Here is a 23,765-nt window from a genome sequence, read left to right as displayed (position 1 = left end):
AATGTCTGTTGGATTTAATGGATTAACAAAATGGCAAAAAGAAGTGTATGTACTGGCATAAGGTTGCTGTGTTATTTTCTAGGTCTGCCATAACAAATTACAATAAATTTGGTGGCTTAAAACAACAAAAATAGATTGTCTCATACCTCTGGAGGCCAACTGAAGTCTGATATCAAAGTGCTGGCAAGGCCAAACTTCCCACCAAAGGCTCTAGAAGAGAATTTTCCCTTGTTTATTCCAGCTTCTGGTAGCTTCTGTCATTCCTTGGCTTGTAGAAGAATCACTCTAATCTCTGCCTCAATCTTCAAATTGTCTTTTCTTCTGTATCTCTGTATGGGCAAATTTCCTCATTTTTTTTTGTTATAAAGACACCAATCATTAGATTTGGGCCCACCCTAAATCCAGAATGATTTCATCTTGAGATCTTCTGCAAAGATCACACAACCAAATAAGATTACATCCTTAGGTTTTTGGTGGACAGAAATTTGTGGGAGATGCTATTCAACCCACTACAGGGGCCAACTTTTATTTTTGTAAAATAAAGATACTAGCAAATAAAGCATCTATGATATCATCATTTTTAAAGAAAAGATATTTTAATACAAATAAGCTAGATGAAGATATTCTCATAATAAAAATTGTTCTTTAAATTATACAATTTTAGCTCCTTGAAAAATTAATAGCATTTTCATAAATGTTCTCAGTTCACTGCAAACCACAGAAAAACTTTACTAGGACCACTTCTGGTAGTAATAAAGCAGTTTTTATCAAGCCAATCTTGCTGCAGATAACAATAAATTCTGGACAAAAATAAAACAACAATCTGAATGCTTTGGAAAGTGATCATAAGCAAGCATAAATTGGAAGAGAGTTAACAATGGAAGGTTGACAATTGGAAGAAAGGTACAATACTAAGTGAATTTCCATTTTTAAGGAATTTTTGCCTAAGGGCAGGCCCCATGAGGCAGGCCTCAGGCCAAAACAATAACTAAAACTTAGAGAAACTATAAGTGTTGCAGCTGTTAAATGTTTAACAATTGGCTCTTCAGGGAAAAAAAATAAATAAAAGCCTGATTCATAACATTTCCTAATTTCTGTAGTGTAAATATTCCCACCATGGGCAATTCCATCAACATGAAGTTGGGAAGAGATGTATACAGTTGGCTCTCACAAGCCAGTGCCATTCAGCTACCTAACACAACTGCTCACAGTCCTAGTGGCTTGAAGAACAAGAAGACAAAATTCAGGATAACCACTGAAGTTGGAATGTGATGAGAGAAATTCAAGGATGGTGAGAACAACTCAGTGGGAGATCCCAATTCTGTGTATAAACTGCCCAACCAAATCTCTGTTGGAACCATAAATTATGCGTGTCAGGACAGGTTTAGCCTAAATAAAGCTGAAAGAATTAAACAGTTTTCACTGCTGCTCACCACAAGGGAGAGTTTAGAGTTTCAGTTCAGTTAACTGCCTACAAAAAAAAAAAAAAAGAATTACTTTACAGAGAAATAAAAGAATGTAGAGATCCTACAATATATCATTCACAAAGTTCAGGGTATACTCAAAATTCTAGGAAAAAAAAACACAAAGAAACTGGAAAATATTACCTATACTCAAGAGAAAAGGCAATCAGTGGACAATAGCCCTAAGATGGACCAGATGTTGGAATTAACAGAAAAAAAGTATAAGTCACCCATCATAACTACACTAATGGACATAAAGGAAAATACATTTTAACAAATGAACAAATAGGAACTTATATCAGAGATATAGAAACAATTAAAAAGAATCAGATGCTAGTCACCATACATTACATCTTTAGTTTTTGATGTAGTGTTCCATGATTCATTGTTTGTGAGTGCTCAACTAATGGTGTACTGTATGGTGATTAACATAATAAAATAAAATAATAAAATAAAAAATAATAAAAATAAACAAAAAGATCAATAAAAAGAATCAGATGCAAATTCTAGAACTGAAAATTAAAATTTCTGAAACAAAATTAGTTGGGTGGCCTTACCAGCAGACTGGAAATAAGAGAAGAGAAAGTTAACTTGAAGACATATTAGTAAATATTATTCAAGCTGAAGTACAGAGAAAGAAAAGATTGAAAAAAGATTAAAAGAGCCTATGTAATCTGTTGGATAATATCAAAATTCTAACCTACATGTAATTGGAGTACCAGAAGGCAAAGAATAAAAGAAGAAGGAAAAATTTTTGAAAAATAATGCCTAAAATATTTCCAAATATAATGAAACATAAATTTGCAGATTCAAGGAACTCAGTAAGCCCCTCACTAAGCAGGATACTACAGCCAGGTAAATCAATCAAACTACTCAAAATCAAATATAAAGAGGAAATCTTGAAAGAATCTAGAAAAAAATAACATACTGAGGAACAACAATACAATTGACTGTTCTCTCATCAGAAAAAAAGTTATCTTTAAAGCGCTGAAATTTAAGGAAAAAAACTATCAAAACAGAATTTTACATCCATCAAAAATATCCTTCTTGGGGGCGCCTGGGTGGCTCAGTCGTTAAGTGTCTGCCTTCGGCTCAGGTCATGATCCCAGGGTCCTGGGATCGAGCCCCGCATCGGGCTCCCTGCTCAGCAGGGAGCCTGCTTCTCCCTCTCCCACTCCCCCTGCTTGTGTTCCCTCTCTCACTGCTCTCTCTCTAAAATAAATAAATAAAATCTTTAAAAAATATATCCTTCATGAATAAAGGCAAAATAATGACATTTTCAGATAAATGAACATTAGGATGATTTGTTACCAACATATTTATAGTATCAGAAATATTAAAGGAGGGCGCCTGGGTGGCTCAGTTGGTTAAATGACTGCCTTCGGCTCAGGTCATGATCCTGGAGTCCCGGGATCGAGTCCCACATCAGGCTCCCTGCTCAGCAGGGAGTCTGCTTCTCCCTCTGACCCTCTTCCCTCTTGTGCTCTCTCTCTCTCATTCTCTCTCTCTCAAATAAATAAATAAAATATTAAAAAAAAGAAATATTAAAGGAAATTCTTAAGTCTGAAGGTAAATAAAACCAGATGAAAATTTGGACCTTCCTGAAGAAATGAAAAACATTAGAAATGGTAATATGAGGATAAATATAAAATATTTTCTCTTAATTTATTTGCTACATATATATGACAGCTTAAAGAAAAAATTATAACATTGTAATGTACAGTATATAATGTGGACAGACATAATACACATGACAACTATAACATGAATGAGGGACAGGGAGAAGAACTGTATGTTGGCAAGGTCCTTACATTTTACATGAGACAGTACAATATTGACTGTAAGCAAACTTCGATTCATTCTAACAAGTAAATCCTGAACAGACTGAAAAAAAAAACATGTTTTGAATCCATAAGAGAGGTGAGGACATAGGGAAAACTGCTGCCTCCAGGACTGGAGAGACATAAAAGTTAATTCAGGGAGTCACAGCTTACCACAGAGGAGACTTCCTCACTGAAACTGCCAAAGAATCTGATGCCATCGTAGGAAAACCTGAATTACAATTGATGAATTGCTTAGAGACTCACTGTGGGCAAGTATGAGAGTTAAAAATCCCAGGGGGACATTAATAGGGAGGCCCTCACAATATTGTGACATTTACCTCCCAGAGCTTGACCAGGTTCTCACAATAAATATTGGAGAAAAATGGGGCGCCTGGGTGGCTTAGGTTAAGTTGGTTAAGTGTCTGCCTTCAGCTCATGTCATGATCCCAGGGTCCTGGGATCGAGGCCCACTTCAGGCTCCCTGCTCGGCGGGTAGACTTCTTCTCCCTCTCCTACTCCCCCTGCTTCTGTTCCTTCTCTCGCTGTGTTTCTCTTTGTCAAATAAATAAATAAAATCTTAAAAAAATATATTGGAGAAAAAATCCCTTGGGCTTCTGGCAGGGGGAGGGAAAAAGGAACCATTTTGAAATATGCCAGAGCACTCTGTTCTTTCTTAACAAGCCCTGCCCTCAGGAGAACCTAGTTAATCGGAGCCTAATCTGCTAGGGTATTATCAGAGTGTAACTGACTAGGGGGGAAGGAAATACCCAATTCCAATCAGCTCTAGTCTATTGCATGGAAAAAGAAAAATACCCAACTCCAGCCCACTCTAGTCATCCTCTTGTAGGAAGGAAGAAAAGAATTTGTGAAGTTAACAGCCCAGAGACATAGGCTTACTAAAGACTGAGACCTAATCATAGGACAATAGGACACTTCCCCCCACACCTCACCATCACGTTACTAAAGGCCTATATATAGCAGTTCCTTATAGCTAGTCTATCATGTCCAACTGCCAAGAAAAAATTACAAGGCACGCCAAAAGGTGAAAAAACACAATTTGAAGAAACAGAACAAGCATCAGAAACAGGCATGACAAGGATGTTGAAATTATTGGACCAGGAATTTAAAAGAACTGTGATTAATACACTAAGGGCACTCATGGATAAAGTAGACAGCACGCAAGAACAAATGGGCAATGTAAGCAGAGATGGAAATCCTAAGAAAGAACCAAAAAGAAATGCTAGAAATCAAAAGTACTGTGCCAGAAATGAAGAATGCTTTTATAGGCTTAGTAGACTGGACACAGCTGAAGTACGAATCTCTGCAATAGGGGATATAGCAATAAAAACTCCAAAACTGAAAAGCAAAGAGAACAAAGACTGCAAAAAAAAAAAAAAAGAATACAATATCCAAAGATTTGGGACAACTACAAAAATCGTGACATATGCATAATGGGAATAACGTACAGAAGAGAAAGAAAAAGGAATGAAAGAAATATCTGAAACAATAATGACTGAGAATTTCTCCCAAAATAATGTTAGACCCCAAACTACTGATCCAGGAGCTCATAGAACACTATACAAGAAAAATGCTCTCCACAAAAAAAAACTACACCTAGGCATATCACTTTCAAACTACAGAAAATCAAAGATAAAGAAAAAAATCATGTTTTAATTACTATAGCTTTATAGTATAGTTTGAAATCAGAAAGTGTGATGTCTCTGGATTTGTTCTTCCTCAAGATTGTTTTGGCTATTTGGGATCATTTGTAGTTCCAAAGAAATTTTACGATGGTTTTCTATTTTGTGAAAAATGTCATTGGAATTTTAATAGGGATTGCATTATATATATGGATGGCTTCGGGTAGCATGGACATTTTAACAATATTAATTCTTTCAGTCCATGAACACAGAATATCTTTCCACTTATTTGTGTTTTCTTCAACTTCTTTCATCAAAATTTGCAGTTTTAATTGTACAGATATTTCACTTCCTTGGTGAAACTTATTCCTGGTATTTTACTGTTTTTGATACTTTTGTGAATGGGATAGTTTTCTTTACTACTTCTTCAGATATTTTGTTGTTACTATATAGTAGAAATGCAGCTAATTTCATACAGATCTCAAACCCTGCAACTTTATTGAATTCATTATATAGTTCCAACAGATTTTGCTTTGTGACTTTCTACATATAAGATTATATCATCTGTAAATAACAATTTGCTTCTACCTTTCTTTTTGGATGCATTTTATTTCTTTGTCTTGCCTGATTGCTTTAGCTAGAACTTCTAGTACTATGTTGAATAAGAATGGTGAGAGTGGGCACCCTTGTCTTGTTTCTAATCTTAGAGAAAAAGCCTTCAATCTTTCACTGTTCAGTATGATTTTAGTTGTGGTTTTGTCATATATCACCTTTATTATGTTGAGGTACAGTCTTCCTATACCCAATTTGTTGAGAGGTTTTTATCATTACAGGATGCTGTATTTTCTCAAATGTGTTTTCTGCATCTACTGAGATGATTATATAATTTTTGTTTTTTATTCTATTAATGTGGTATATCACAATTTTTGATTTTTGTATGTTGAACTATCCTTGCATCCCAGGGATAAATACCACTTGGTCATAGTGTGCAATTCTTTAAATGCATTGTTGAATTTAATTTGGTAATATTTGTTGAGAATTTTTGCATCTATATTCACCAGGGATATTGGTCTATAGTTTTCTTGTGGTATCCTTCTCCAGCTTTTGTATCAAGGTAATGCTGGCCTCCTAAAATTAGTTTGGGAGTGTTCCTCCCTTTTGAAATTTTGCCCAACCCCTCGCAACCAACAATCTACTCTTAGTTTCTATGAGTTCAGCTATTTTAGATTCCACATATAAGTGAAATCATACAGTATTTGTCTTTTTTTTAAGATTTTATTTTTTATTTATTTGACAGAGAGAGACACAGTGGAAGAGGGAACACAAGCAGGGGGAGTGGGAGAGGGAGAAGCAGGCTTCCCGCTGAGCAGGGAGCCCGATGGGGGGCTTGATCCCAGGATCCTGGGATCACGACCTGAGCCGAAGGCAGACGCTTAAGGACTGAGCCACTCAGGCGCCCCGATACAGTATTTGTCTTTATCTGCTTGATTATTTCACTGAGTATAAATGACCTCAAGTTCCATCCATGTTGTCACAAATGTCAGGATTTCCTTCTTTTTTATGGCTAATATTCAATTGCATATATATACCATGTTTTTTAATCCATTCATCCATCAATAGATACTTAGATTTTTTCCATGTTTTGGCTATTATAAATAATGCTACACTGAACTTGAGGATGCAGATATCTCTTGGAGATACCAATGTCACTTCCTTCAGATATATACCCAGAAGTGAGATTTGTAGACTATATGGTAGTTTTAATTTGTTGAAGGACCTCCATACTGCTTACCATGATGACTGTACTATCTACATTCCCACCAACAGTGCACAGCAGTTTCCTTTTCTACACATCCTCCAACACTTGTTAGCTCTTGTCTTTTTTGATAATAGTCATTCTAACAAGTGTGATGTGATATATCATCGTGGTTTTGATTTGCATTACCCTGAGAATTTTTTTTTTATGTTAAGAGCCTTTTAATGTACCTGTCAGTCATTTGTTTATCTTGTTTGAGAAAATGCCTATTCAGGTCCTTTGCTCATTTTTTAATTGCGTTATTTGTTTTGTTTTGATTTTGTTATTGAATATAATGAAGGTTATTAAAATATGTTTTTGATATTAACCCTTTATCAGATACATGGCTTGTAAATATGTTCTCCCATTCTGTAGGCTGCCTTTTCATTGTGTTTATTGTTTCTTTTTTATGCAGAAGCATTTTAGTTTGATGTATTCCCATTTGTCAAATTTTGATTTGTTGCTTACACTTTTGGTATAGTATCTAAAGAAGCTATTGTCAATTCCAATGTCATGGAGATTTTCCCTTTTGTTTTCTTCTAGAAGTTTTATGGTTCCAGGTTTTACATTTAAGATTTAATCCATCTCAAGTTAATCTTTATGAGTGGTGCAAGATGGGGTCCAATTTTATTCTTTTGCATGTGAATATCCACTTTTCCAGCATTATTTGTTAAAGAGACTATCCTTTCCCCATTGAGTATTCTTGTCTGCTTTGTCAAGTAGTAGTTGACCATATATATGTAGGTTTATATCTGGGCTCTCAAGTCTTGTTTCATTGGTCTATGTGTCTATTCTTCATACCATACTGATTTGATTACCATAGCTTTTTAATACAGTTTCACATTAGGAAGCATGATGCCTCCAGCTTTGGTATTCTTTCTCAGGATTGCTTTGGCTATTTAGGGATTTTGGTGGTTCCATACAAATTTTAGGATTATTTTCTATTGCTGTTGAAAATGCCATTGGAATTTTGATAGGGATTGCATTAAATCTATAGATCTCTTTGGGTAGTATGGACATTTTAACAATATTAATTCTTCCGATCTGTATACTTGGGATATTGTTTTCAATGTCTAGACCTCTTACTGCTTTAGTTAAATTTATTCCTAAGAATATTATTTTTCTGATATTGTGAAGGGAATTGTTTTCTGAATTATTTTTCCAGATCATTCACTTTTAGGATATACAAACAATTCATTTTTGTGTTTTAATTTTGTATCCTACAACTTTGCTGAGTTCATTTATTAATTCTAACAATTTTTTGTGGAAACTTTAGGGTTTTCTAAATATAAGATCATGTCATCTACAAACAGAAAATTTAACTTCTTCCTTATAATTTGGATGCCTTTTATTTTTCTTGCCTAGTTGTTCTGGTTAGGACTTCCAATACTATGATGAATAGGAGTGGTGAGAGTGGCACTTTTGTCTTATTCCTGATCTTAGAGGAAAAGCTTTCAGCCTTTTACCATTGAGTATTATGTTGGCTGTGGGTTTCTCATATATGACTTTTATTATGTTGAAGTACATTCCTTCTATACCCAAATTGTTGAGAGTTTTTATCATAAAAGATGTTGAATTATTTCAAATGCTTTCTCTGAATTTGTTTAAATTATCATATGCTTATTATCCTTCATTCTATTAATATGGTTATCACATTTATTGATTTGTGTATGTTGAACCATCCTTGCACCCTAGAGATAAATCCAGTTTGATCATGGTGTATGGTTTTTTTTAATGTCCTGTTGAATTTGGTTTGTTAGTATTTTGTCATAATATTTGCATCTGTATTCATCAGGGTATTAGCCTGTAGTTTCCTTTCCTTGTAGTGTCCTCATCTGGCACTGATATCATGGTATTGCTGGCCTCATAAATAAGTTTGGTAGTGTTCCTTCATCTTCAAATTTTGAAAGATTTGAGAAGCATCAGCCTTAATTATTCTTTAAATATTTGGTAAAATTCACCAGTGAAACTATTTCTCCTGGGTGTGTCTTTGTTGGGAGGTCTTGATTACTACTTCAATCTCCTCACTCTGATTGTTCTGTTCAGATTGTCTATTTCTTCATGATTCAGTCTTTGTAGGTTATATATTTCTAGGAATTTATCTGTTTTTTTTTTCTGTTATCCAATTTCTTGGTATATAATTGTTCATAGTAGTGTTATGATCCTTTGTATTTTGTGGTATCAGTCATAATGTTTCCTCTTTCATTTATAATTGTGTTTGACTCTTCTCTTTTTTTCTTGGTTAATCTAGGTAGATCAATTTTATCTTTTTAAAAAACTAACTCTTGGGGCATCTGGGTGGCACAGTCAGTTAAACATTTGCTTTTGGCTCAAGTCATGATCTCAGGGCTCAGGGCCCTGGGATTGAGCCCCATGATGGACTCCCTGATCAGCAGGGAGTCTGCTTCTCTCTCTCTCCCCCAACCCCCGCTCCCTGCTCATGCACATGTGCATGCACTCTCTCTCTCTCAAATAAATAAATAAAATATTAAAAAAAACTAACTCTTGGTTTTTATTTTTTTGCTATTTTCTTTCTGGTCTCCGTTCCATTTATTTCTGCTCTAATTTTTATTATATCCTTCCATATGCTAACTTTGGGCTTAATTTGTTATTCTTTTTCTAGTTCCTTGAGGTATAAAAGTAGGTTGTTTATTTAAGATCTCTTTTTCATATTATAGGTGTTTATCAGTATAAACTTCCCTCTTAGAACTGCTTTTGCTGCATCCCATATGTTTCCATATGTTGTGTTTCCATTTTAATTTGTTTGTAGATACTTTCTGATTTCCATTTTGATTTCTTCTTTGACCCACTGATTTGTTATTAGTGTGTTATTTAGCATGCATTTGTAAATTTTCCACTTTTCTTGTTATTATTGACTTCTAGTTTCATGCATTGTGGTCAAAAACAATATTCGATATGATTTCACTTATCTTAAATTTGTTAAGATTTGCTTTGTGGCGCAACATATGATCTATGCTAGAAAAAGTACCATGTACACTTGAGAAGAATGTGTATTCCATTGCCATTGGATGGAATGTTCTGTATAGCTCTGTTAGGTTCATTTGGCCTAGTATAGTTCAAATCTGCTGTTTCTTTACTGATTTTTTTGTCAGGATTATCTATTCAATGTTGAAAGTGGGATGTTGAAGACTATTTTATCTGATGTAAGTATAGCTACTCCCGATATCCATTCCTTCACTTTGAGCCTATGAGTGTCTTTAAAGCTGAAGTAAATCTCTGGTAGGCAACATAGAGGAGTTCAGTCTTGTTTTTTCAGGTTTTGTTTGTTTGTTCGTTTGTTTACTCTATTCAGCAACTCTGTGTCTTTTGGTTGGAGTATTTAATCCATTTATGTTTAAAGTAACTACTGATACATAAGAACTTAATATTATCATCCTGTTAATTGTTTTCTGGCTATTTTATAGCTTTTTGTGCCCTTCTTACTCTCTTCCTTTATGATGTGATGACTTATGTAGTGGTATACTTTCATTCCTTTCTCTTTATCTTTTGTATAATTTCTATGGGCTTCTACTTTGTGGTTACCACCAGACTTACATAAAATATATTGTGGTTACAATAGCTTATTTTGAGCTAATAACAACTTAACTTCAATTGCATACAAAAACTACCCTTTTATTCCCCCAAACACATTTTATATTTTATGTCATAATTTATATCTTTTTATGTTGTATATCCATTAAAAATTATTGTGGTCATGTTTATTTTTAATATTTTTTGACATTTATACTAGAGTTAAAAAATGACTTATAAATAACAAAAAGTTGGAAAAATCCTTTTACAGACACTGCAGAAGTAAGATATATAAAGATACACAATGGCTGATAAGTACAGATGCATCATTAGTTATTATAGAAAGCCAAATTAACACTATAATGAGATATCACTATACATTCCCTGGGATAGATAAAGATAAACTTATTTTCACTGTTGTTAAGTATGTAAAACAAATGGAACTCTCATACATGAAGGATGGAAGTATAAAATGTTACAACCATTTTGAAAATCTCTTTGGCAGTTTCTCATAAAATTTAACATAAGCCTCTACCTATAGTCTGGCAATACTATTCATAGGTATATAACCAATAGAAAGAAAATTATATGTTCACAAAAAGACTTGTACAAGAAAGCTCATAGCAGCTTTATTTGTAATAGCTAAAAAATGGAGGAAAAACAAAGTCCACAGCAATAGGATATATAAACAAACTATGGCATAACCACACAGTTGTTTTAGTCAATACTAAAATGAACAAACTACTGATAAATACGGCATGCAGAGATCTCAAAAACATGATGCTAAGCAAAAGAAGTGAGATAAAAGAATATATACCCTATGATTCCATTTATATAAAGAACAGAAACAGGCGGGCGCCTGGGTGGCTCAGTTGGTTAAGCGACTGCCTTCGGCTCAGGTCATGATCCTGGAGTCCCGGGATCGAGTCCCGCATCGGGCTCCCTGCTCGGCGGGGAGTCTGCTTCTCCCTCTGGCCCTCTTCCTTCTCGTGCTCTCTATCTCTCATTCTCTCTCTCTCAAATAAATAAATAAAATCTTTAAAAAAATTAAAAAAAAAGAACAGAAACAGGCAAAAGTAATTTATAATGGAGAAGTCAGAACAATGGCAACTTAAGGGAGTGGAGAGTGACTAGAAGGGGCACAGAGAACTTTCTAGGATCATGGAATGTTCTTCATCTCATTCTAGGTAATGCTTTCATGAATGTATCTTTTTTTTCAAAATTCATCTTTTTGTTTATTTAAGATTTGTGATTTTCCTTGTATGCATATTACATAATAATAAAATACTGTTAGAAAATAAAAACAAAAGAATCATCTGAATATTACTATAACTATTAAAGAAATGAAAAACTAAAATTTTCTTACAGAGAAACTCTAGGCCAAATTGGCTTCACTGCAATTTCCACCGATCATTTAAGAAAGAAATAATTACAATCACCTAAAATTCTTCTATAGAGTAAACAAAGGAACAACAGTCCCAAAATAATTTTATGAGGCTAGCATAACTTTGACACTAAAACCTGACAAGGACTATATGAGTAAATAACATGATAAATATTTTCTGATTCATAGTCATGAATGAACAAATCCTAAAAACTATTCATAAATCATATTTAACAATATATAAACAGCCTAATATATCATGACTTAGTTGGGTTTATCTCAGAAATGCAATTCTGGTTAAAAATTTTAAAATGCAATTCACCACATTTACATTTTAGAGAAGAATATTTTGATTATGCAAAGAGGCATAGAAAAAAAGCTTTTGATAAAATTTGGTGTTCATTCTTTCCAAAAAAATTGCAAACAAAGAACACAAGAGAGCTTCCTTAATATGGTACAATGTATCTATAAAAATACTTATTAGAAACGTCACACTTATCTGTAATATATTAAAACACTTCTCTTCAACATTGAGAATATGACAATCATCACTACTATTCAACATTATAGTGGAACCTATTTAGTTCAGTTCATTAAGAATAAAAAAAGAAATTAAAACATAAATATGGGAAAAGAAATATAAAATTATCCTTATTCGTAGATTATATTATCGATTACATAGAAAAATCTGAAAGAATCTATGGATAAACTATTACATTAAGGAGGAACTTTAGGAAAATTGCTAAATGATATACAAAAATCAGTTTTCTTTTTTTAAGATTTTATTTATTTGAGAGAAGGAGACAGAGATAGTGACAGAGAGAGCGAGAGAGAGAGCGTGAGCGGGGAGGAGAGGGAGAAGCATGCTCCTCACTGAGCAGGGAGCCCAATGTGGGGCTCGATCCCAGAACCCTGGGATCGTGATCTGAACCAAAGGCAGATGCTTAACCAACTGAGCCACCTAGGGGCCCCTCAAAAATCAATTTTCAATAAATGAGCAAGAAACATTTAAGTTGTTAAAAGATTCCAGTTATAATAGCATCAAAATTATCTATTCAGATATGCTTCTGAAAAAAAAAAAGCCACGAGAGCCAACAATCCTCTATAACCAGGAAAAACTAAATAATTGACAAAGATAATTTTAATGTACCAGATAGTGAGGGAAACAACAAGGATTAAATAAATTAACATTCCAAGGAAGGCAAAACTTCCAAAGTGAAATGACAATCCCCAACTGTTTTTCTCCCCTGGAAAGTGTACCAACACTGAGAACAGCTTGAGGATCAGGCTTACCCAGGCAAAAAGCCTCAACTGGAAGAAAAACCAACAAAGCTTTTAGCAGTTTGACAGGGCTAGTTGACAAATTGAAAAGTTGATGAGACTTAAATGCTCAGCAGATTTCCCCTACCAGACATTTGCTGACTTCTGGTACTGCACAAGAATACAAGGAGCTAGGTCAAATACTTCTAAAAGGTAAAGTGAAATCAGCAACCACCCAGTTCTTAGGAAACAAACATGCTAGAATTTGAAGCCATCAGAGGCTGCAAACTGTGAATGGCAGATGTGGATCCTCTACATTCTTTCAACAACTTAAAAAACAAAGACCCACCAAGGTTTTACATTCTAGAGAAGAAGAACAAATCAGATGTAAACTGAGACTTACTAAAACTGCCATCTAGCCCTCACTCAGCTCAGTAGCTAATTGGATTGAGGTAAGCATTCCCTTAACCCTATCTGTCTAAAAGGGGAAAGGTGGAACTCTCTTTAGAATATCTCATCAAAAGCCTTTGTGGTTCTTTTATACATGGTACAAGACTTGCAATAAAAATTTCTATAACAGCCAAAATCCAGAATATTGATCACACCAAATGCTGGTGAGGATGTGGAGCACAGGAATTCCTATTCATTGGTGTTGGGAATAAAAAATGGTAAGACAGTTTGGAGGTTTCTTACAAAACTAAAAGTAATTTTACTCTACAATGCAGCAATCATGCTCCTTGGTATTTACCCAAAGTAGTTGAAAACTTATGACCACATGAAAAGCTACACATAAGTGTTTATAGCAACTTTATTCATAATTTCCAAAACCTGGAAGCAACCAAGATGTCCCTTAGTAGGTGAATAGATAAATAAACTGTGATACATCCACATAGAATCTTATTCAGTGTTAAAAAGAAATGAGCAAGGAGTGCACTTATGATGAGCACAGAGTGATGTATGGAAGTGTTGAATCACTATATTGTACAGCTTAGACTAATATAATACTGAATGTTTACTAAATGGAATTAAAATAAAAACTTAAAAAAAGAAATAAGCTATCAAGTCATGAAAAGGCATGGAGGAATCTTTAATGTGTATTACTAAGTGAAAGAAGCCAATCTGAAAAGGTTTCATACTGTATGATTCTAACTATATGACACTTTGAAAAAGGCAAAACTATGAGACAGTAAAATTTTTGTTCTGTTTTATTTTGTGGAACTATATAGATTGATTCTAAAATCTACTTAGAAGTGAAAAAGGTAAAAAATAGTTTTCATTGTACTTGTTAGCTATTTGTATATCTTTGGAAAAATGTCTATTCATGTCCTTTGCCTATTTTTAAATTAGATTGTTTATTTGATATTAAGTTGTACAAGTTCTTTATATATTTTGAACACTAGCCCAAATTACTGTTTTTGATTTGCAGGGGGGTAAATACCCAGTAGTGTGATTACTGGATATAAACTAGTTTTATTTGTTAACTTTTTGAGGAACCTCCATACTGTTTTCCAAAGTGGCTGCACCAGTTTGCATTTCCACCAACAATGCAAAAAGGTACGTTTTTTCCACATCCTTGCCAACACTTGTTGTTTCCCGTGTTGTTGATTTTAGCCATTCTGACAGGTGTGAGGTGATAACTCATTGTAGTTTTGATTTGCATTTCTCTGATGTTCAGTGATGTTGATCATCTTTTCATGTGTCTATTGGACATCTGTGTCTTCTTTAGAAAAATGTCTATTCATGTCTTCTGCCCATTTTTAATTGGATTATTTATTTTGGGGTGTAGAATTTTATAAGTTGTTCATATATTTTGGAGTCTAACCCTTTATCAAATATGTCATTTGCAAATATCTTCTCCCATTCCGTGGGTTGCCTTTTAGTTTTGTTGATTACTTCTTTTGCAGTACAGAAGGTTTTTAATTTGATATATTCCCACTTGTTTATTTTTGCTTTTGCTGTCTTTATTTCTGGTGTCAAATCAAAAAAATAAAAAAATTCACCTGAACATGATTTTCTTAGTCACAATAGTAATGAGAACAGTAATAATGTTGAAACTATTATTGAGGGTTTTTTATGTTCCAGATGTTACTTAATTACTTTATGTGTATCATCTCACAATCCTTATGTAAACATATTCTGTAATTGCTATCATTTATTCCCATTTTACAAATAAGTAAACTGAAGCTTAGAGAGGTTAAATAATATGCTCCAGGTTAAAAAGCTATTTCTGGGTATGTGGTTTATGCCCAAAGCTGATGTTCTTTTTTTTAAGATTTATTTATTTATTTGTGTGTGAGACAGGGAGCACACTCACAGGCAGAGAGAGAAGCAGGCTCCCTGCTGAGCAAGGAGCCTGATGCGGGACTCAATCCCAGGACTCTGGGATCATGACCTGAGCCCAAGGCAGATGCTTAACCGACTGGGCCACCCAGGTGTCCCCCAAAGCTGATGTTCTTTTGCTCAACATTTTGTTTGTAAGATTCAGATTGCTGTATATTATATATTTTTACAAATACTGTGATTGTGGCTTGACAAATATATATATTTAATCAAATTGGCCTGTCTAAACTCAAGTAGGTCCTTGGTGCTACTCAACAATCCAACCACATGTCCTTTCCATCCGCTTCACACTCTCCTAGAAGACTATGTCTCACTTCCTCTTTATTGAAACCATCAATACCTCCTTCCCATCCCCCCCCCTCACTTGGTGACCTTGCTTCCTGTTTCACTGAGAAAAGATAGGGGATCCAAAGAAAATGTCTACCAGCTTACAATATCTACCCACCCACTAGCATCATGCCTATATATTATGCCTTCTTTCCAGTACTATGGATAAAGTATCCTTACTCCTACATTTCCACTTTTGCACTGGTTGCCATCTATGTTTCTTCAAGGACAGAACTGCAAAAATTCTACCCTCTGCCTTGTGTATCATTTCTCCCTCTTGACTGGATCGTCCACATCAGTATTGAGTAATATATCCCATCAGTAAAATCTTTCTTTAAATCCCACATCTCTTCTCAGCTACAGCCTCATTTCTTTGCTATCCTTTACAGTAAAACTCAAAAGTGTTGTCTAAACTCACTAGCCCAAATCTCTCTTCTTCTGTTCTCTCTTGAGAGAGAGAGAACAACACCACGACTCCACTGATAATTTTATATAGGATACCACTTAACTTCACCTTTGCCAAATCCTTTGCCAAATCCAAATCCTCTATGGACAATGCACACAACTTTACAGCAACATTATTTTATTTTATTTTATTTTATTTTATTTTATTTTATTTTATTTTTTATTATGTTATGTTAGTCACCACACAATACATCATTAGTTTTTGATGTGGTGATCGACGATTCATGGAGTGCTCCATGCAATATGTGCCCTCCTTAATACCCATCACCGGGCTAACCCATCCCCCCACCCCCTCCCCTCTAAAACCCTGTTTGATTCTCAGAGTCCACAGTCTCTCATGGTTCATCTCTCCATCTGATTTCCCCCCCTTCATTTTTCCCTTCCTTCTCCTAATGTCCTCCATGCTATTCCTTATGTTCCACAAATAAGTGAAACCATAAATAAATGGTGCTGGGAAAATTGGACAGCCACATGCAAAAGAATGAAACTCGACCATTCTCTAACACCATACACAAAGATAAACTCAAAATGGATGAAAGACCTCAGTGTGAGACAGGAATCCATCAAAATCCTAGAGGAGAACATAGGCAGTAACCTTTTCAACATTAGCCACAGCAACTTCTTTCAAGATACATCTCCAAAAGCTAGTGAAACAAAAGCAAAAATGAACTTTTGGGACTTTACAGCAACATTTGACATAAGTGAGCACTCACTCCTTCTTGAAACATTTTCTTTATTTGGCTTCCAGAATACCATTATTCCCTCTATTTTCCTCCTACCCCACTGGCTGCTCATCATTAGTCTCCTTTGCTGGCCATTCTTCATTTCTCTGCCACTATTATTGGAAAACCCTGGGGTTTAATGCTTAAAATTTTTCTTTCTGTGCTCATTCCTTAGGTGATCTCCTCTAGTCTCTTCATTTTAAATAAGTTTATATGCTTATGACTCCAGAATTTATGCTTCTAGACTGGATCTCTTCTCTGAAGGGCACCTCAAACTTAACATATCCAAAATCAAAAATACAGATTTCTACCTTTAAACCTGTTCAACCTACAATCTTCATAATCTCATAAAATATCAACTACAACCTTCCCATTACAGATGCCACAAAGAACTTGAGAATTATCTTAACTTCATTCATTTTCTCATATCCTACATCCAATCCATAAGCAAATCCTTTTGACCCTGCTTCCAAAAGCACATTCGTAATCTAATCATATCTCACTATATCCATTTTTAACTGCTATCACTCTCGTCTTGGCCATCATCATCTTTAGCCTGGCCTATTGTAATAGCCTCATAAATTCCTGCTTCCACCTTTGAACCCCTACTGCCTATTCTCTCTGCAACCAGAGTAAGCCTTTCAAAATATACAAAATATTATGTCACTAATCTGTTTGCAATTCTCCAACCTGTCACATCACTCAGAGTCAAAGCTAGAGTTTTCATAATGGCCTACAAAACTCTAAATAACTTTTTAAACTTTATCTCCTACTACTCTCCTTCTCCATCACTTCACTCTTTGCTATTCTCAAATACATCAAGTGTGAGTTCACCTCTTCCTGGAACCCTCTCTGCCAGTGCATGGCTCCTTCCCTTCTTTCAGGTCTCTACTCAGATATAACTTCAATAGAGAGGACTTTACTATCTTATTAAATTAAAACTTAACAATCACCTATACCCACATACTCTTTCCCCTTTACTGTGTTATATTCTCCATAACACTTACCATCTGACCAACTCTATTAGTTTATTTTCTATCCCCTCACCAGAATATAATCTTCATGGGGGCAAACAATTTGCCTGATTTTTTTTCTACTGGCTTGTCCTCAGAAAATATAATAGTTCCTCATATACAAAAAGTCTCTGATAAATATTTATTGAAAGAATACATGAGCAAATGAAGCATTGTACTTATAATTCCCTTTCCCTTCATATAAAGCATTCTAATAAACAATAGCTAAAAGAATGAAAAAATAAGTGGTTTGTCTACCTAGTTTTTTAAAGGAATTCTGATGAGATATACAATTCAGAAATGATTAGTTTCCTATTGGTGCTATAACAAATTACCACAAACCTACTGGGTTAAAGCAACACAAATTTATCCTCTTACAATTCTAGAGGCCAGAAGTCTAAAATTGGTTGGCAGGTTTACCTTTCTACTGGAGGTTTTAGGGGAGAATCTATTATTTGCCTTTACCAGCTTCCAGTGCATACCCTCAATCATTGTCTCATGGCTCTTTCCTCCATCTTCAAAGCAGCAACATAGTATCCAGTTTCTTCAATTCTTTATATCTTCCTTCTCTCTCTCTCTCTCTCTCTCCCCTCCCTGCCTTACCCTTGGCTTTCATTGCAACATGTCCATCTTTGATTCTGACCTACTTGCCTTTCTCTTATAAGGACCTTTGTGATTACATTGGGCCCACCCAGATAATGCAGCATAATCTCCCCACCTCAAGATCCTTAATTTAATCATATCTGCAAAGTCTCTTTTGCTATGTTGAGTAGCATATTAACAGATTCCTGGGATTAAGACATGGACATCTTTTGAGGGACATCATTCAGCCTACCACAAGGTTGACAAGCAATTCAAAAAATAAAATAAGTAACACGTAGTGCTTACTATGCACCAGGCCATTATTCTAAGGACTTTACATACAGCAACTTATTGGATTTTTTAAAAATTTTATTGAATTTTAATTCCTTAGGATGCTGTATGTAAAGCCACACTAATTAGTAGTTACTATTCTAAGTCATGCTAATTGGTAGTTACTATTATTACCTCAAATTTTAATACATTAGGAAACTAAGACGCAGAAAAATCAGGTAACTTGATCACCAAATTTCCAACATGTTTAATTAAAAAAATTACTTCTACAGATCAACACTGAAAGCTAGAAAATAATGAGATATTCCTTCAAAGTTCTGGAAAATGATTATTTCCAACCTAGAATTCTGTACCAAAGTACTAAGCAATTTTGAAGCTAAAATGAATGTTTTTAGAGGTGCCTGGCTGGCTCAGTTGGAAGAGTATGTGACTCTTAATTTCAGGGTCATGAGTTCGAGCCCCACTTTGGGTATAGAGATTACTTCAAAAAAATAAGTAAACTTAAAGTAAAATAAAATAAATGTTTGTACAGACATCTGAGAGCTAAAACGTTTTACCATCAACACACTCTTTCTCAGGGAGCTATTAGAAGAGGTCCCCCAGTAAAATAGTCACAATTTAAGAAAGAGAAAGAAATGAGATACAAAAAACAGGAATTCCAGCCCCAAATAGTACAAAATGAAACTCCCAAATTGTCCTTATAATGGATATTCTTAGGATAATAGCTGTGTAGCAAACCTAGAAGAGCAACTGGTCCAAACTGAAGCAAACTGAGGGCTCCAACCAAAAATATGCAATTGAGAGCTTACTTACTATTTATTAACATATTTAAAAGATATTTATGCTTAATGATCGATAAAGACAAAAGGAAACAAACAAATAAACAAGGCACCATGAACTCCAGGAAAGGCAACAGGTTGTATAAGAGAACTGTGACCATGTTGTACTATGTTACCAAATTCCATTGAAAGGATAGGAAAAAGAGGTATGTAGGTGTGTCTGAGTGTGTATATGCCTGTGTGTTCTGGTCAATCGGAATAAATGTCTGTGAGAAAGTTGTCCTCATCATTCATATAGAAAGCAAATAGATAATATAAAAAATAGAAGAATACAAAGAAATAACAGTTTATAGAAGTTATTTAGAAATACGGAATTGACAGAAAAAAATGTGTAAAGTTTCAGGTGATTAGGTCAGGGTACAAAGAATCAGATGTAAAAGGAATTAGGGCAGGAGATAACTTTTTTTTCTTTTGAAGTTTAATATTACTATCTGACTTAAAATCATGTATATGTTGGACATTGGTAGAAAAAAAGGCTTTGTGATAGTCTAAGACAGAGTAGGTCTAGGTCTTAGTCTTATTTCATGGTTTGTTGTATGACTTTTGGACAAGACAAACAGATTCTGCCTGCCAAAAGACAAAAATAATGACAGTCAGTATTGAGGTTTTAGCTGAGAATGGAAGAAAAAATAAATTTTTACTGATACCAAACTACCAAATTACCAAATTTTGTAGTTTTTGCCAGTGCTGCTCAGCTGCTCCGGCATCAGGCATTTATCTAAGTTTGGAAGTTGACTGTACTATTTGATTTAACTATGTGTACATGTTACCTTGAAAAAAATAATTTTTAAAAGAACTGTTCTAAATGGAATGAATTACAAGAGATGGTGAGTGAGTCTGCAATATCTATGGTGACCATACATTCCATTTTGTGCAGAAAACTCTCAGGTTCTACCTGTAGTCCCAGCATAATTTTTCACAGTGCCCACTTTTATTCACAAAAGTATTACAATTTGGATTATACATTATAGTTTCTCTACCAGTACCTGTAGGGGATAGAGAGTCTAGACAGCTATTTAACAGGACTATTTTCCCAGGGGTTAGTGCATAAAATAGGAAGTTGGATTAAGTAACCAGTAAGGTATTTTCCAACTCTAAACTTCTAGGATTCTGATTCTTTTACTGGACAAATATAATTCATATGGAAGGCAAAAAGATGCTCTGCTGCTTCTATTGGCGTAAAATTCAAAACCATCTGTCTGCCAACTATTCATATCAACCACTACCCACCAGCCTTAAGTCATCCCAGGCTCCTCCCCCAATGCAAGAATTTACCACTCAACATCCCAGATGCTTTTGGCTTATCTCTGACAGAGACATTAAAGTTTACCAAATATTCCTTTTGCTCTCCTGTATTTTCCAGTCCCTTCATGTTGAGCAACATTACATGACTAGTTCTGGCCAACTAAATGTGTGTAGAAGGGCACGTACCACTTCTATGGTGAGGTGATGAAAAGCCCCTGTGTCATTCCCCACTTCCTTACTTTTGCCATGAGAATCATGAAGGCCAATGTGCCAAATGATGCAGCCATAAGATGCCATCAGTCTGGGTCCCTGAGTGACTGGAGTAGAGCTCTCCATGCTGAACAGGATTGGAAAGGTAGTTGAAGGAAGAAACAAATGCTAGTTGTGTTTAGACATTAAGATGGGGACAGGGAGGAATCTGTTATCACAGCATTGCCTAGCCCAACCTGACATGCTCTCACTGACAGCCATCTCCAAATTCTTTGCCAAGTGGCTAAGGTTGCCTTTAGTCTCTCTGCTGCCAAGTAATATATATATCTATAAATACAGTTTCTGTCTAAAGAAGTAGATAAAGAAAGCCACTTGAGGAGTCATTTATTCTAAGAGAAATGAACAGAACATCTAGTTGTGCTGATCTCCATAGAAAAAGTAATGTGAGACCTGACCATATCTCCTCCTGAGACCAGATGCTCAGGTATGTTTAGAGCATAGTCTCATCTCAGTTTGTAACAAATGAAGGTGACCTTTAGGTCTATAACTAGTTTTTTACAGATGAGTTTTATACACAGCTGTTTCTTTGTTTTCCTTATATTTTTTCAACTTAGCATTTCCTGAGAAGAAATTATGGGAAATGTCTCAGGTTGAAAGTCATAGTTTCTTTTCTCAAGGAGATCAAAGTCTAATAGGGAGGTAGAAAACTAGTCACTTAAATACAATATAAGGTGGAATCAAGTCAGTGTTGTTTTGGACATGTGTGCTCTGAAGGAGTGAATGATTCAAGAAGTCTGTGTTAACTTTCAATTAGCAATAATCGCGCCTCAGATAAACCTCATTGGCTACGATACTGCCACTGCGCAAAGCTAAGAAGTCTGTGTTAACTTTCAATAGTTTTACCGAAGTACAGCTTTTATCAAAACAGTATTTAATGCCCTTGACAAAGACTTGAAGGAGTAAATGTATATGCATTCAAGATAAATTTGGTCAAGATCTCAGAATTGTTATAATATGCCATAAAGATCGATGATCTGGCCCTAGAGGTAGGACCCAAAGCTTTCTACGAAAGGCTACTGGAAGAACCTGGCATGCCTTACACATATTACCAGTCTTAAACTATGCTATCCATGTCTGCTCTTGTCCTGGGAATGGATGCTGCTTCAAATATCTTTATAGTAGAATTAAGTTGACTGATGCACCTTCTGTGGTAAAATCAAACACGGAAAAAAGTTTAATACTAGAAATTGAATCCCAAGTTGAGGATACCTAATCATAAGTACTAACTCTACATCACCCTGACTCTCACTTTTTCTTCAAGGGTGTGATTTAACACTTTGGCCCTCCAAAACACTTTCTCTTGGTTTCTCCTTAACATAACTGAGAAAGATCAGATTTTTTTCAAAGAAAAAAATCATTTTTTTTAAATACTAAGGGAATTTTTAAGAGCCGAGATGCCCTTCAACAGACAGATGGATAAAGAAGATGTGGTCCATATATACAATGGAATATTACTCAGCCATCAGAAAGGATGAATACCCAACTTTTACAGCAACATGGATGGGACTGGGGGAGATTATGCTAAGTGAAATAAGTCAAGCAGAGAAAGTCAATTATCATATGGTTTCACTTATTTGTAGAACATAAGGAATAGCATGGAGGACATTAGGAGAAGGAAGGGAAAAATGAAGGGGTGGGAAATTGAGGGGAGAGATGAACCATGAGAGACTCTGGACTCTGAGAAACAAACAGGATTTTAGAGGGGAGGGGTGTGGGAGGATGGGTCAGCCCAGTTATGGGTATTAAGGAGAGCGTGTACTGCATGGAGCACTGGGTGTTATACGAAAACAATGAATTGTGGATCACCACATCAAAAACTAATGATGTATTGTATGGTGACTAACATAACATAATAAAATTAAATTAAAAAATAAATAAATAATAAATATTTTTTAAAAAGTAAAAAAAAAAACAACATAAATAGTACAACACACAAAAAGGACACAGTTCAGTGTATATAGACCCCACATACTCCATCTGCTGTCTTGCTCTAAAGAGCTGGTTGACACAACCTTGCAGGACCTTGCCTTGATTCCTTCTTTACCTTATGACTACTGTGTTATCTTATTTTCATCAACCTACCACCCAAAGATTCTCCCTGGACACACTAATAACATCCATTGTATGGAGAGAGAGAGAGAGAAGGAGAGACAGAAAGAGAGAGACAAAGAGAGATAGACAGACAAGAAATTGATTCCCCCTATATTGACTAGTTATTAAAATCCCTTCACTCAAATCTGGCTTTCTGGCTTCTAGGCTGAATCATACTCTTCTCTCTCCCTGGTAAATGACCTCACAGATGATATTCTACCCTTACATAAAGGCTGTATTCCCAGCCAAATACAGATATAACACTACCCAAATGAAGTATCCATACACCTATATTTAAATATATTTAGAGAGTAACAAGGCAGGTATGGAGGGAAATGGCATTTCATCATATACAATGTTTCTCAAAGTGTAGTTCCAGAATTATGTATAGAAGAACCTCTTGCAAAATGAAAATTCCTGTGTACTACAAAAGATTAGAGTCAATGTTGGGATGAAACCCATAAATCTGCATCTTTATAACACACCAGATGATTCTTATGTAACTGAAAGTTCGAGAGTCCCTCGAATAAAGAATCAGGCAGAGGCACCTGGGTGGCTCAGTCATTAAGCATTTGCCTTCGGCTCAGGTCATGGTCCTAGGGTCCTGGGATGGAGCCCCACATCAGGCTCCCTGCTCAGCAGGAAGCCTGCTTCTCTCTCTCCCACTCCCCCTGCTTGAGTTCC

At 35.2% G+C, this 23,765-nt stretch overlaps 1 pseudogene; it reads right to left on the bottom strand.

The window, feature by feature from the left end:
• Nucleotides 1–21,718: 21,718 nt before the first annotated feature.
• LOC114200022 (U4 spliceosomal RNA) lies at nt 21,719–21,801 on the bottom strand (annotated as a pseudogene).
• Nucleotides 21,802–23,765: the final 1,964 nt, after the last annotated feature.

Source organism: Eumetopias jubatus, unplaced genomic scaffold, assembly GCF_037043125.1.
Source record: "Eumetopias jubatus isolate StellerSeaLion01/CBP00866 unplaced genomic scaffold, mEumJub1_p1.0 scaffold_11, whole genome shotgun sequence".
NCBI classification, from domain to species: Eukaryota; Metazoa; Chordata; class Mammalia; order Carnivora; family Otariidae; genus Eumetopias; species Eumetopias jubatus.
This window is presented reverse-complemented; position numbering and strand designations above follow the sequence as displayed.